Source organism: Anolis sagrei, chromosome Y (assembly GCF_037176765.1).
Source record: "Anolis sagrei isolate rAnoSag1 chromosome Y, rAnoSag1.mat, whole genome shotgun sequence".
Lineage (NCBI taxonomy): Eukaryota > Metazoa > Chordata > Lepidosauria > Squamata > Dactyloidae > Anolis > Anolis sagrei.
The window spans coordinates 33,606,278-33,620,508 of record NC_090035.1 but is presented as its reverse complement, the minus strand read 5'-3'; the positions used below and the strand labels follow the sequence as shown (position 1 = coordinate 33,620,508).

General features: G+C 46.4%; 1 protein-coding gene across 6 annotated transcripts in view; it reads right to left on the bottom strand.

The window, feature by feature from the left end:
* The window catches only part of LOC137095060 (amyloid beta precursor like protein 1-like), a 129,306-nt gene that overhangs the window by 99,959 nt on the left and 15,116 nt on the right, over positions 1–14,231 (bottom strand). Inside the window, exon 2 of one of the 6 annotated variants that reach the window (XM_067461260.1) lies at positions 4,503–4,552. The exons of the other annotated variants lie outside the window; for them this stretch is intronic. The gene's annotated coding sequence lies outside the window, so the exon portion shown is untranslated. The remainder of the gene's footprint in view (positions 1–4,502; positions 4,553–14,231) is intronic. 6 annotated transcript variants of the gene reach the window in all.

Here is a 14,231-nt window from a genome sequence, read left to right as displayed (position 1 = left end):
CTTTTTTGTTGAGAAGAAATGAAGGAAGAGTTTTGAGGAGGACAGATTGGTCCCTGATATATGATTATGAAAAGAAAGCTGAAAAAACAATGGGATGAGAATAGATATTAAGGTGAAGAAATATTTTGAAAAGATTCTGAGGTTGGAGTGGAAGTCATTTTAGAATAGTTTGAGTAGTTGTATTGTATGTATTAGATGTTAGTTAGATATGGTGGGTTTTTGTTTTTTTTGTGTGTGTATTTCTCCCTTTCCTACTGATCTATCCTCTTGTTTTTTGTTCCCCCTCTTTCCTTGTGTGGATTGTGAAAAACTTAATAAAAATCATTTCAAAAAAAAAAAAAAGATAATGTGGGATTTTCTTCCTTGATATCCTGTGATAAAGGGATAAAGGGCTATGTGGAAGGGCCCTCAGGCTCAGAAATGTTTACCAATAAACAAATATTTTGTCCAAAAAAAAAAAGAAAAAAAAAAGAATGGGGACCAGTCAAACCAAGTGTCAACAAAAGCCTTGAAGGGTTTGAAGGCTAGAAACCATGGCTGCAACTGAGAACAAACCTAAGGAAAGGATTGGAGGTTTGGGAACTGGGAGACCACAGAAGAACTGGAAAAAGGTTTGGAAATTACTTTAAGGCACATAACAATAACAACGAGCAGGCCTGCAGAGTGTCAGCACAGATACAAAATGTGTATCTGTAGCGTGTGCCTGTGTGTGCCACTCCCACTCTCCTTGCAGTCCCAGACAGCTCTCGCTGAATTTAACTATGGAGCCTCCACTTCCTGCCTCTGGTTGAAGGGAAAAGTGATAGTCGGAATAGTTTGGATGAAAGAAAAACAAGGAATCACTTGCCACCTGCAGTTTGACTCTAAAAGACGGAGCACTATGTGTGCACGCATGTGTGCATTAAGTGTTATGTGTACATAGAGAAAGGGGAAGACAATAGAGAAGTGGTGTATATATACCACATGTATACCAATTATATGAGGGCATATACCCCAAATACATACTCTGAATACATTCCCCTTCACCTCCTCGGGCTTGAAGAAATAGACTAAGCACTATGTGTGTGTATGCATGTGCATAAGTGTATGTGTACATATAGAAGGGGGAGGACAATGGAGAAGTGGCCTACACACACACACACACACACACACATATACCAAATATATGAGGGCATATACTCCAAATACATTCACCAAATACATCCCCCCCACCCCCAAGGCTTGAAGAGTTAGACTAAGCACTATGTGTGCATGTGCACGTAAGTGTATGTGTACCATATATAAGGCAGAGGACAATGGCGAAGTGGAATATATATGCCACATATATATCAAATATATGAGGGCATATACTCCAAATGCATACTCTGAATACATTTTCCCCTCAGGGCTTGAAGAAATAGACTAAACACTATGTGTGTGCACGCGTAAATGTATGTGTACATATATAAGGCGGAGGACAATGGAGAAGTGGCATATATATACCTCATATATACCAAATATATGGGAGCATATACTCTAAATACATACTCCAAATACATTTTCCCCTCCAGGCTTGAGGAAATAGACTAAGCACTGTTTGTATGCATAAGTGTATGTGTACATACATAAGGTGGAGGACAGTGGAGAAGTGGCGTACATATACCCCTGTGCCGGTAGGGCTGAAGACCAACAGGTTGCAAGTTCGAATCTGGGGAGAGGCAGATAAGCTCTCTCTATCAGCTCCATCTCCTCATGCGAGGACATGAGAGAAGCCTCCCACAAGGATGACAAAAACATCAAAATCATCCCCTGGGCAATGCCCTTGCAGACGGCCAATTCTCTCACACCAGGAGTCACTCCTGACACGACAAAAAACCCCAAAAAACCCACATATATACCAAATATATGTGGGCATATACCCCAAATATGTACTCTGAATACATTTTCCCCTCCAGGCCTGAAGAAATAGACTAAGCACTATGCGCGCATGCACTTAAGTGTATGTGTACATATAGAAGGGGGAGGACAAAGGAGAAGTGGCACATATATACCACATATACACCAAATATATGAGGGCATATACTCCAAATACATTTTCTCCTCCGGGCTTGAAGGAATTGGCTAAGCTCTCTGTGTGTGTGTGTTTGTGTGCGCGCGCATGTGCATAAGTGTACATGTACATATAAGGGGGAGGACAATGGAGAAGTGGCGTATATATACACTACATATATACCATATATACCACACACACACACACACATATACACACACATATACACACACATACATATACCAAGTATATGAGGGCAAACTCTCCAAATACATTTCCCCCCCAGGCTTGAGGAGCTAGACTAAGCACTATGTCTGTTTGTACACGTAAATGTGTGTACCATATGTTCGATTTTCTATAATGCTATTTTGCTTTGTTTACTTTATTTTGCCAATGTATGTACTTTATTGTGATGTAATTTTTGTTGTTGTATTTTGCACTTTATTTTGCTGTATTGTATCCTTGGGCTTGGCCTCATGTTAGCTGCCCCGAGTCTCCTTTGGGGAGATGATGGTGTGGTATAAAGATGATGATGATTATTATTATTATATAAGGTGGAGGACAATGGCAAAGTGGCATAGATATATACCACATATATACCAAATAGATGAGGGCATATACTCCAAATACATACTTCAAATACATGTTTCCCTCCGGGCTTGAAGACATAGACTCAGTGCTCTGTGTGTGTGCGTGTGCGTGCGTATGTGCATAAGTGTATGTGTACATATATAAGGCGGAGGACAATGGAAAAGTGGTGTATATATACCACATATATACTAAATATATGGGGGTGTATACAAACTCCAAATACATTTTCCCCTCTGGGCTTGAAGAAATAGACTAAGTACTATGTGTGTGTGTTTGTGTGTTCATGCATGTGCATAAGGGTACATGTACATATAAAGGGGAGGACAATGTAGAAGTGGCATATATATACCACATATATACCAAATATATGAGGGCATACCCTCCAAATACATTTTCCTCCCTGGGCTTGAGGAGCTGGACTAAGCACTATGTGTGTTTGTGCATGTAAGTGTATGTGTATCATATATATGTGTTTGATTTTCTATTATGATATTTTGCTTTGTTTACTTTATTTTGCCACTGTATGTACTTTATTGTGATGTAATTTTTGTTGTTGTATTTTGCACTTTATTTTGCTGTATTGTATCTTTGGGCTTGGCCTCATGTTAGCTGCCACAAGTCCCCTTCGGGGAGATGGTGGAGGGGTATAAATAAAGATGATGATGATGATGACAACGATGATTATTATTATTATTTAAGGAGGAGGACATAGATATACCACATATATACCAAATAGATGAGGGCATATACTCCAAATACATAATTCAAATACATTTTTCTCTTCGGGCCTGAAGAAATAGACTAAGCACTGTGTCTCTCTCTCTGTGTGCACAGGTATATGTGTACATATATAAGGCGGAGGACAATGGAAAAGTGGTGTATATATACCGCATATATACTAAATATATGGGGGTGTATACAAACTCCAAATACATTTTCTCCTCTGGGCTTAAAGAAATAGACTAAGCACTATGTCTGTGTGTGCGTGCGCATAAGTGTATGTGTATATATAGAAGGGGGAGGACAATTGAGAAGTGAGGCCTGGATTAAGTTGGATCCCGTGACTAAGCTTGTGCTCCGAGCAATTAAGCAGCTGCTACAATTTGGTTGAAGGCTGACCTCCCTCCAGGCCAGGGTGGAGTGGGGTTAGACATCAGACATGCAGGGAAGAGGTAAAAAAGGGGGGTCAAAAAAGAAGAAAAAAGGAGGCTGGGTTGCCTCTCTGATCTTGTTTAAGAGCCAGGGGCGTGAGGAGGGCGGTGGGGACAAAACAAAGAGTCTCTTGGATACAGAGCAGCATGGAAGCAGTTAATTGGCTCTGGGATTAATAAATGCAGCGCTAATCCCCCTCTTCTCCTGTGCCCTCTGCACAGCACTTAGCGAGATGAGATAGGAGGGAGGGGAGAGGAAGCGTCCACCTGTTTTCCCTTCCAACTATACCACAAGGACCTCTTAACTGGGGTGGGCTGGGAGGGTGGGGTAGAGATGGCATTGTGCAAAAAAGCAAGGCGGTGGGGAGAGTGGAAAGGCGATTGTGACTACCCCCAACCTTGCCTTGTAGTCTGATGTAAGCCTAAAAGAGGCAGATGTTGTGGTGCATCTGAATATGGGGAAGGGAGATAAAAAGGGGTTCTCTTGTTTTCTCTGCATCTCTTTGAAATTGCCCACCCCAACCCATCCCACATCTCCCTCCAGCTGATTCAAGTTGCTCAATGCATCATCTCCAGCCCCAGCTGGCTGTGCTGAGATGGAGGAAGGGAGGAGCAGCAGGGGACAGGCCTTCTTCACGCTTGCTAGTCAAAAGACAAGGGGAAGGTAATAGTAAATAGACTCCACATTATGGGCAATCTTACCCCCAAGAAATAGGGTTTGGTCAAGTTACCTTCACTTTTGGACAGGATCAGTTTGTTGACTTTCTCCCCTTTCCAAGACCTGCAGAGAGAACAATTCTTCCCTAGTTATGCTCTTTAAACCAGGCATGTGCATGTGTGGGAGTTGAAGTCCAAAACACTTGGAAGGCCGAAGTTTGCCCATGCCTGCTCTAAACTCATCCAAGTCAGCAAATTGCTAAATCTGGGATGGACACAGGTAGAAATTGCAACAGATTAAGGAGTTAAACTGAGGCATCCATTATGGTATGTATTGTCTAAGGCTTTCATGGCTGGAATTACTGGGTTGCTGTGAGTTTTCCAGGCTGTATGGCCATGTTCCAGAAGCATTCTCTCCTAAAGTTTCACCTGCATCTATAGCAGGTATCCTCCGAGGTTGTGAGATCCTCCAACTCTCACAAGCCCTAGCCAGCTTGTCTAATAATCAGGAATTCTGGGAGCTGAAGTCCAATATGCCTGGAGGGTCACAAGTTGTGCACCACTGTGTGCCACGTGGATGGGCAATATGTGAACCTCCAGATGTTACACAGCAACCCACCATCTTATGAGTGGGTTCCTGTGAGCTTTTTGGACTGTATGGTCATGTTCCAGAAGCATTATCTCCTGACATTTCATCTGCATCTATGGCAGGCATCCTCAGAGGTTGTGAGGTGTGTTGGAAACTGGGCAAGTGAGGTTTATATATCTACTAGCTTGGGGACCCGGCGCTGCCCGGGTTATTAGAGAAAGTGGGTGATGGCCATTCTGTATGCCAAGTTTGGTGTTAAACAGGATGTAAAGAAGGCGGGTATAGAAAACTTCCAAATAAATAAATAAAATAAATAGATAGGGTCACGGGGGCTCTGTGTGCCAAGTTTGGTATTGATCAGTACCTTGGTTCAGGGTCGCAGTGGTTTCAGTAAGTGAGTAAAGATACTGCAAGTCCCATCATCCATGGCCCATCCCCCTTAGAACTGCATCAGGATGTAGAGTGGGCTATGAGTACTCTGTGTGCCAAGTTTGGGCCTGGTCTCTGATTTGTAGGGGCTACAATGTACTGTGGGAAGTGAATCGGGTGAAGGTACTGCAAATCCCATCATTAGTGGCCCATCCTGCCCTGAACTGCACTGAAAGTCCCATCATCCATCGTCCCTCCTTCTCCAAACAGCATCGGGATGTAGAGTGGGTCAAGGGTGCTCTGTGTGCCAAGTTTGGTCTTGATCGGACATTAGATTAGGGTTGCAGCAGTCTTGGGAAGGGAGTGGAGGTACTTGAAGTCCCATCATCCATAGTTTGTCCTCCTCGAAAGTGCACCAGGATGTAGAGTGGGTTATGGGGACTCTGTGTGCCATATTTGGTCTTGATCAGTCATTGGCGAGGGTCTCAGTGGTCTCAGGAAGTGAGTGAAGTGACTGCAAGTCCCATCATCCATTGTCAAATTCTTCCAAACCGCACCAGGATGTAGAGTGGGTCATGCGGGCTCTCTGTGTAAATTGTCGTCCTGATCCATCATTGTTAGCAGTTGTAATGGTCTTAGGAAGGGAGTGCAGGTATTGCAAGTCCCATCGTCCATAGTGCACCATCCTCCAAACTGCACCAGGATGTAGAGTGTGTCATGGAGACTCAGTGTGCCAAGTTTGGTCTATCGGTAATTGGATGAGGGTTACAGTGGTCTCAAGAATTGAGCAAAGGTACTGCAAGTCCCATAATCCATGGTCCATCCCTGGCCAAACCGCACCAGGACATAAGATGGGTCATGAGAGGTCTATGTGCCAAGTTTGGTCCTGGTCAGTCATTAGATAAGGTTAACAGTGGTCTCAGAATGTGAGTGATGGTACTGCAAGTCCCAACATCCATGACTCATGCTCCTCCAAACTGCAGTAGGATGTAGAGTGGGTCATGGGGGCTCTGTGTGCCAGGTCTGGTCTGTATTGGTAATGTTCTGACTCAGCCCCCTCTGGCCTTTTCCTTTCCTCTCTTTGTCATCTCGGAATCTTGGAATTGAGGCTGGCCAATCAGAGACCATATGCAAATTTCCTTCTCATGTCCCCGTTTCTGTCATGAACTATTTTCTCCACCAGGGGCTCCTATTGAAGCTGGCCAATCAGAGACCATATGCAAATAGCACCACAGCGGCAGCCAATCAGAACGCTGGCACATACTCCTCCCGCAACACTTTTGTCCTCCGCATACAAGTTTTGACTTTTATTATATACACTAGCTTGGGGACCCGGCGTTGCCCGGGTTATTAGAGAAAGTGGGTAATGGTGGTTCTGTATGCCAAGTTTGGTCTTTATTGGTCTTTGGATAATGGCTGCATTATTTTCAGGAAGTGAGTGAAGATACTTGAAGTCCCATCATCCATGGGCCATCCTCCTACAAACAGCAGCAGGATATAGAGTGGGTCATGGGGGCTCTGTGTGCCAAGTTTGGTCTTTATCAGTCATTAGATGAGGGTGGCAGTGGTGGCAGTAAGTGAGTGAAGGTACTGCAAGTCCCATCATCCAAAGTCCATCCCCTTTCAAACTGCAGCAGGATGTAGAGTGGATCATGGGGGCTCTGTGTGCCAAGTGTGGTCTTGACTGGTCATTAGAAGAGGGTTGCAGCAATCTTTGGAAGGGAGTGGAGGTACTTGAAGTCCCATCATCCATGGTCTGTCCTCCTCCAAACTGCACCAGGATGTAGAGTGGGTCATTGGAGCTCCATGTGGCAAGTTTAGTCTTGATGAGTCATTGGCGAGGGTCTCAGTGGTCTCAGGAAGTGAGCAAAGGTACTGCAAGTCCCATCATCCATCTCCAAATTTTTCCAAACAACACCAGGATGTAAAGTGGGTCATGAGAGGTCTATGTGCCAAGTTTGGTCTTGATCCGTCATTGGATGAGGTTTGCAGAGGTCTCAGAATGTGAGTGAAGGTACTGGAAGTTCCATCATCCATGGTCCACCCTTCTCCAAAACTGCAGCAGGATGTAGAGTGGGTCATGGGGGCTCTGTGTGCCAACGCTGGTCTTGATTGGTCATTAGATGAGTTTTGCAGCAGTCTTGGGTAGTGGGGGTACTTGAAGTCCCATCATCCATGGTCTGTCGTCCTCCAAAGTGCTCCAGGATGTAGAGTGGGTCATTGATGCTCCATGTGCCAAGTTTAGTCTTGATGAGTCATTGGCGAGGGTCTCAGTGGCCTCAGGAAGTGAGTGATGTGACTGCAAGTCCCATTATCCATTGTCATATTCTTCCAAAACACACCAGGATGTAGAGTGAGTTATGCAGGCTCTCTGTGTAAATTGTGGTCCTGATCCAGGCAGTTGTAATGGTCTTAGGAAGGGAGTGCAGGTATTGCAAGTTCCATCATCCATGGTGCATCCTCCCTCAAACTGCACCTGGATGTAGAGTGCGTCATGGAGACTCAGTGTGCCAAGTTTGATATTTATCGGTAATTGGATGAGGGTTGCAGTGGTCTGAAGAATTGAGCAATGGTACTGCAAGTCCCATAATCCACGGTCCATCTTGGCCAAACCACACCAGGATGTAAAGTGGGTCATGAGAGGTCTCTGTGTGAAATTTGGTCCTGATCAGTCATTGGATAAGGTTAACAGCGGTCTCAGAATGTGAGAGGTGGTACTGCAAGTCCCATCATCCATGGTTCATACTCCTCCAAACTGCAGTAGGATGTAGAGTGGGTGATGGGGGCTCTGTGTGCCTATTTCGGTCTGTATTGGGAGTGTTCTGACCCAGCCCCCGGCATTTCCTTTCCTCTCTTTGTCATCTTGGAATGTTGGATTTGAGGCTGGCCAATCAGAGACCATATGCAAATTTCCTTCTCATGACTCCGTTTCTGTCATGAACTCTTTTCTCCACCAGGGGCTCCTCTTGAAGCTGGCCAATCAGAGACCATATGCAAATAGCACCGCTGCCCAGCCAATCGGAATCTTTGAACTTTCAGGCTGGCCAATCAGAGACCACAGTGGCAGCCAATCAGAAAGCGAGCACATACACCGCCACACTTTTGTCCTCCGCATACAAGTTTTGACTTTTATTATATACTAGCTTGGGGGCCCGGCGTTGCCCGGGTTATTAGAGAAAGTGGGTAATGGCGGTTCTGTATGCCAAGTTTGGTCTTTATTGGTCTTTGGATAACTGCTGCATTATTTTCAGGAAGTGAGTGAAGGTACTTGAAGTCCCATCATCCATGGGCCATCCTCCTACAAACAGCAGCAGGATATAGAGAGGGTCATGGGGCCTCTGTGTGCCAAGTTTGGTCTTTATCAGTCATTAGATGAGGGTGGCAGTGGTGTCAGTAAGTGAGTGAAGGTACTGCAAGTCCCATCATCGAAGGTCCATCCCCTTTCAAACTGCAGCAGGATGTAGAGTGGATCATGGGGGCTCTGTGTGCCAAGTGTGGTCTTGATTGGTCATTAGAAGAGGGTTGCAGCAATCTTTGGAAGGGAGTGGAGGTACTTGAAGTCCCATTATCCATGGTCTGTTGTCCTCCAAACTGCTCCAGGATGTAGAGTGGGTCATTGGAGCTCCATGTGCCAAATTTAGTCTTGATGAGTCATTGGCGAGGGTCTCAGTGGTCTCAGGAAGTGAGCAAAGGTACTGCAAGTCCCATCATCCATTGTTAATTTCTTCCAAACCGCACGAGGATGTAGAGTGGGTCATGCTGGGTCTCTGTGTAAATTGTGGTCCTGATCCATCATCGTTGGCAGTTGTAATGGTCTTAGTAAGGGAGTGCAGGTATTGCAAGTCCCATCGTCCATGGTGCATCCTCCTTCAAACTGCACCTGGATGTAGAGTGCGTCATGGAGACTCAGTGTGCCAAGTTTGGTATTTATTGGTAATTGGATGAGGGTTGCAGTGGTCTGAAGAATTAAGCAATGGTACTGCAAGTCCCATAATCCACGGTCCATCCCCGGCCAAACCACACCAGGACGTAAAGTGGGTCATGAGAGGTCTCTGTGCGAAGTTTGGTCCTGATCAGTCATTGGATAAGGTTAACAGCGGTCTCAGAATGTGAGTGGTGGTACTGCAAGTCCCATCATCCTTGGTTCATACTCCTCCAAACTGCAGTAGGATGTAGAGTGGGTCATGGGGGCTCTGTGTGCCTATTTCGGTCTGTATTGGGAGTGTTCTGACCCATCCCCCGGCCTTTCCTTTCCTCTCTTTGTCATCTCGGAATGTTGGATTTGAGGCTGGCCAGTCAGAGTCCATATGCAAATTTCCCTCTGTCATGCCCCATTTCTGCCATGAACCCTCTTCTCCACCAGGGGCTCCTATTGAAGCTGCCCAATCAGAGACCATATGCAAATAGCACCACAGTGGCAGCCAATCAGAACGCTGCCACACACACCGCCCTTCCTCTGTCCGATACAAACACTCTTCTTTATTATATACTAGCTTGGGGACCCGGCGTTGCCCGGGTTATTAGAGAAAGTGGGTAATGGCGGTTCTGTATGCCAAGTTAGGTCTTTATTGGTCTTTGGATAACGGCTGCATTATTTTCAGGAAGTGAGTGAAGGTACTTGAAGTCCCATCATCCATGGCCCATCCTCCTCCAAACAGCAGCAGGATATAGAGTGGGTCATGGGGGCTCTGTGTGCCAAGTTTGGTCTTTATCAGTCATTAGATGAGGGTGGCAGTGGTGTCAGTAAGTGAGTGAAGGTACTGCAAGTCCCATCATCCATTGTCAAATTTTTCCAAACCGCACCAGGATGTAGAGTGGGTCATGCTGGGTCTCTGTGTAAATTGTGGTCCTGATCCATCATTTTTGGCAGTTGTAATGGTCTTAGGAAGGGAGTGCAGGTATTGCAAGTCCCATCGTCCATGGTGCACCCTCCTTCAAACTGCACCTGGATGTAGAGTGCGTCATGGAGACTCAGTGTGCCAAGTTTGTTCTTTATCAGTAATTGGATGAGCGTTGCAGTGGTCTCAGGAATTGCGCAAAAGTACTGCAAGTCCCATAATCCATGGTCTATCCCCAGCCAAACACACACCAGGAGGTAAAGTGGGTAATGAGAGGTCTATGTGGCAAGTTTGGTCCTGATCAGACATTGGATGAGGTTAACAGCGGTCTCAGAATGTGAGTGATGGTACTGTAAGTCCCATCATCCAAAGTCGATTCTTCTTCAAACTGCAACAGGATGCAGAGTGGGTCATGGGGGCTCTGTGTGCCAAGTTTGATCTTGATCAGACATTGGATGAGGGTTGCAGCTGTCTTGGGAAGGGAGTGGTGGTACTTCAAGTCCCACCATCCATGGTCTGTCCTCCTCAAAAGTGCACCAGGATGTAGAGTGGGTCATGGGGACTCTGTGTGCCAAGTTTGGTCTTGATCAGTCATTGGCAAGGATCTCAGTGGTCTCAGGAAGTGAGTGAAGTGACTGCAAGTCCCATCATCCATTTTCAAATTCTTCGAAACCGCACCAGGATGTAGAGTGGATTATGCGGGCTCTCTGTGTAAATTGTGGTCCTGATCCATCATTGTTGGTAGTTATAATGGTTTTAGGAAGGGAGTGCAGGTATTGCAAGTCCCATCGTCCATGGTGCATCCTCCTCCAAGCCGCACCAGGATGTAGAGTGGGTCATGGAGACTCAGTGTGCCAAGTTTGGTCTTTATCGGTAATTGGATGAGGGTTGCAGTGGTCTCAAGAATTGAGCAATGGTACTGCAAGTCCCATAATCCATGGTCCATCCCCGACCAAACCACACCAGGACGTAAAGTGGGTCATGAGAGGTGTATGTGCCAAGTTTGGTCCTGATCAGTCATTGGATGAGGTTAGCAGCGGTCTCAGAATGTGAGTGATGGTACTGCAAGTCCCATCATCCATGGTTCATAGTCCTCCAAACTGCAGTAGGATGTAGAGTGGGTGATGGGGGCTCTGTGTGCCTATTTCGGTCTGTATTGGGAGTGTTCTGACCCAGCCCCCGGCCTTTCCTTTCCTCTCTTTCTCATCTCGGAATCTTGGATTTGAGGCTGGCCAATCAGAGACCATATGCAAATTTCCCTCTGTCATGCCCCGTTTCTGCCATGAGCCCTCTTCTCCACCAGGGGCTCCTATTGAAGCTGGCCAATCAGAGACCATATGCAAATAGCTCCACAGCGGCAGCCAATCAGAATCTTGGAACTTTCAGGCTAGACAATCGGAAAGCTGCCACAAACACGTCCGCCCTCCACACTTCCGCCCTCCGCACTTCCGCCCTTCGCATACAAACACTCTTCTTTATTATATACTAGCTTGGGGACCCGGCGCTGCTCGGGTTATTAGAGAAAGTGGGTAATGGCGGTTCTATATGCCAAATTTGGTCTCTATTGGTCATTGGATAACGGCTGCATTGTTTTCAGGAAGTGAGTGAAGGAACTTGAAGTCCCATCATCCATGGTCCACCCTCCTCCAAACAGCAGCAGGATATAGAGTGGGTCATGGGGGCTCTGTGTGCCAAATTTGGTCTTTATCAGTCATTGGATTAGGGTCGCAGTGGTTTCAGTAAGTGAGTGAAGGTACTTCAAGTCCCATCATCCATCGCCAAATTTTTCCAAACGATACCAGGACCTAAAGTGGGTCATGAGAGGTCTATGTGCCAAGTTTGGTCTTGATCAGTCATTGGATGAGGTTCGCAGAGGTCTCAGAATGTGAGTGAAGGTACTGAAAGTCCCATCATCCATGGTCAACCGTCCTCCAAAACTGCAGCAATATGTAGAGTAGGTCATGGGGGCTCTGTGTGCCAAGTTTGGTCTTGATTGGTCATTAGATGAGGGTTGAAGCAGTTTTGGGGAGTGGAGGTACTTGAAGTCCCATCATCCATGGTCCGTCCTCCTCGAAAGTGCACCAGGATGTAGAGTGGGTTATGGGGGCTTTGTGTGCCAATTTGGCCTTGATTGGTCATTGGATGAGGGTCGCAGTGGTTTCAGTAAGTGAGTAAAGATACTGCAAATCCCATCATCCATGGTCCATCCCCCTTAGAACTGCATCAGGATGTAGAGTGGGCCATGAGTACTCTGTGTGCCAAGTTTGGGCCTGGTATGTGATTTGTAAGGGCTACAATGTTCTGTGGGAAGTGAATCGGGTGAAGGTACTGCAAATCCCATCATTAGTGGCCCATCCTGCCCTGAACTGGACTGGAAGTCCCGTCATCAATCGTCCGTCCTTCTCCAAACAGCATCGGGATGTAGAGTGGGTCAAGGTGGCTCTGTGTGCCAAGTTTGGTCTTGATCGGACATTAGTAAGGGTTGCAGCAGTCTTGGGAAGGGAGTGGAGGTACTTGAAGTCCCACCATCCATGGTCTGTCCTCCTCGAAAGTGCACCAGGATGTAGAGTGGGTCATGGGGACTCTGTGTGCCAAGTTTGGTCTTGATCAGTCATTGGCGAGGGTCTCAGTGGTCTCAAGGAAGTGAGTGAAGTGACTGCAAGTCCCATCATCCATTGTCAAATTCTTCCAAACTGCACCAGGATGTAGAGTGGGTCATGCCAGCTCTCTGTGTAAATTGTGGTCCTGATCCATCATAGTTGGCAGTTTTAATGGTCTTAGGAAGGGAGTGCAGGTATTGCAAGTCCCATCGTCCATGGTGCATCCTCCTCCAAACTGCACCAGGATGTAGAGTGGGTCATGGAGACTCAGTGTGCCAAGTTTGGTCTTTATCGGTAATTGGATGAGGGTTGCAGTGGTCTGAAGAATTGAGCAATGGTACTGCAAGTCCCATAATCCATGGTCCATCCCCCGCCAAACCACACCAGGCGTGAAGTGGGTCATGAGAGGCCTACGTGCCAAGTTTGGTCCTGATCAGTCATTGGAAGAGGTTAACAGTGGTCTCAGAATGTGAGTGATGGTACTGCAAGTCCCATCATCCATGGTTGCAGTAGGATGTCGAGTCGGTCTTGCAGGCTCTGTGTGCCAAGTGTAGTCTGTATTGGTAATTGTCTGACTCAGCCCCCTCTGGCCTTTTCCTTTCCTCTCTTAGTCATCTCGGAATCTTGGAATTGAGGCTGGCCAATCAGAGACCATATGCAAATTTCCTTCTCATGTCCCCGATTCTGCCATGAACTCTTTTCTCCACCAGGGGCTCCTCTTGAAGCTGGCCAATCAGAGACCATATGCAAATAGCACCACTGCGGCAGCCAATCAGAATGTTGGAACTTTCAGGCTGGCCAATCAAAACGCTGGCACATACTCCTCCCGTCGCACCACCACACTTTTGTCCTCCACATACAAACTTTCACCTTTATTATATGTATAGATATAGACTAGCTTGGGGACCCGGCGCTGCCCGGGTTATTTGAGAAAGGAATTGGGTCTCAAGATTGGTCTTTATCAGTTATTTATATGGCTTACAGTGGTCTTAGGAAGTTAGTGAAGGTACTGCGAGTCCCATCATCTGTGGTCCATCCTCCTCTAAACTGCACCAGAATGGAGAGTGGGTCATGAGGGCCCTGTGTGCCAAGTTTTGTTCTTGCTCAGTCATTGGATGAGGGTCACAGTGGTCTCAGAAAGTGAGTTTAGGTACTGCAAGTCCCATCCTCCATAGTCTGTTCTCCCCCAAACCTCATTTGAATGTTGAGTTGGCCAAGGGGGCTCTCTGTACCAAGTTTGGTCTTTATTGGTATTCGTATAAGTGTCGCTGTGGTTTCAGGGAGTGAGTGAAGGTACTTGGAGTCCCATCATCCATCGTCCGTCCTCCTTCAAACAGCATTGGGATGTAGAGTGGATCATGGGTGCTCTGTGTGCCAAGTTTGGTTTTGATCGGACATTAGATGAGG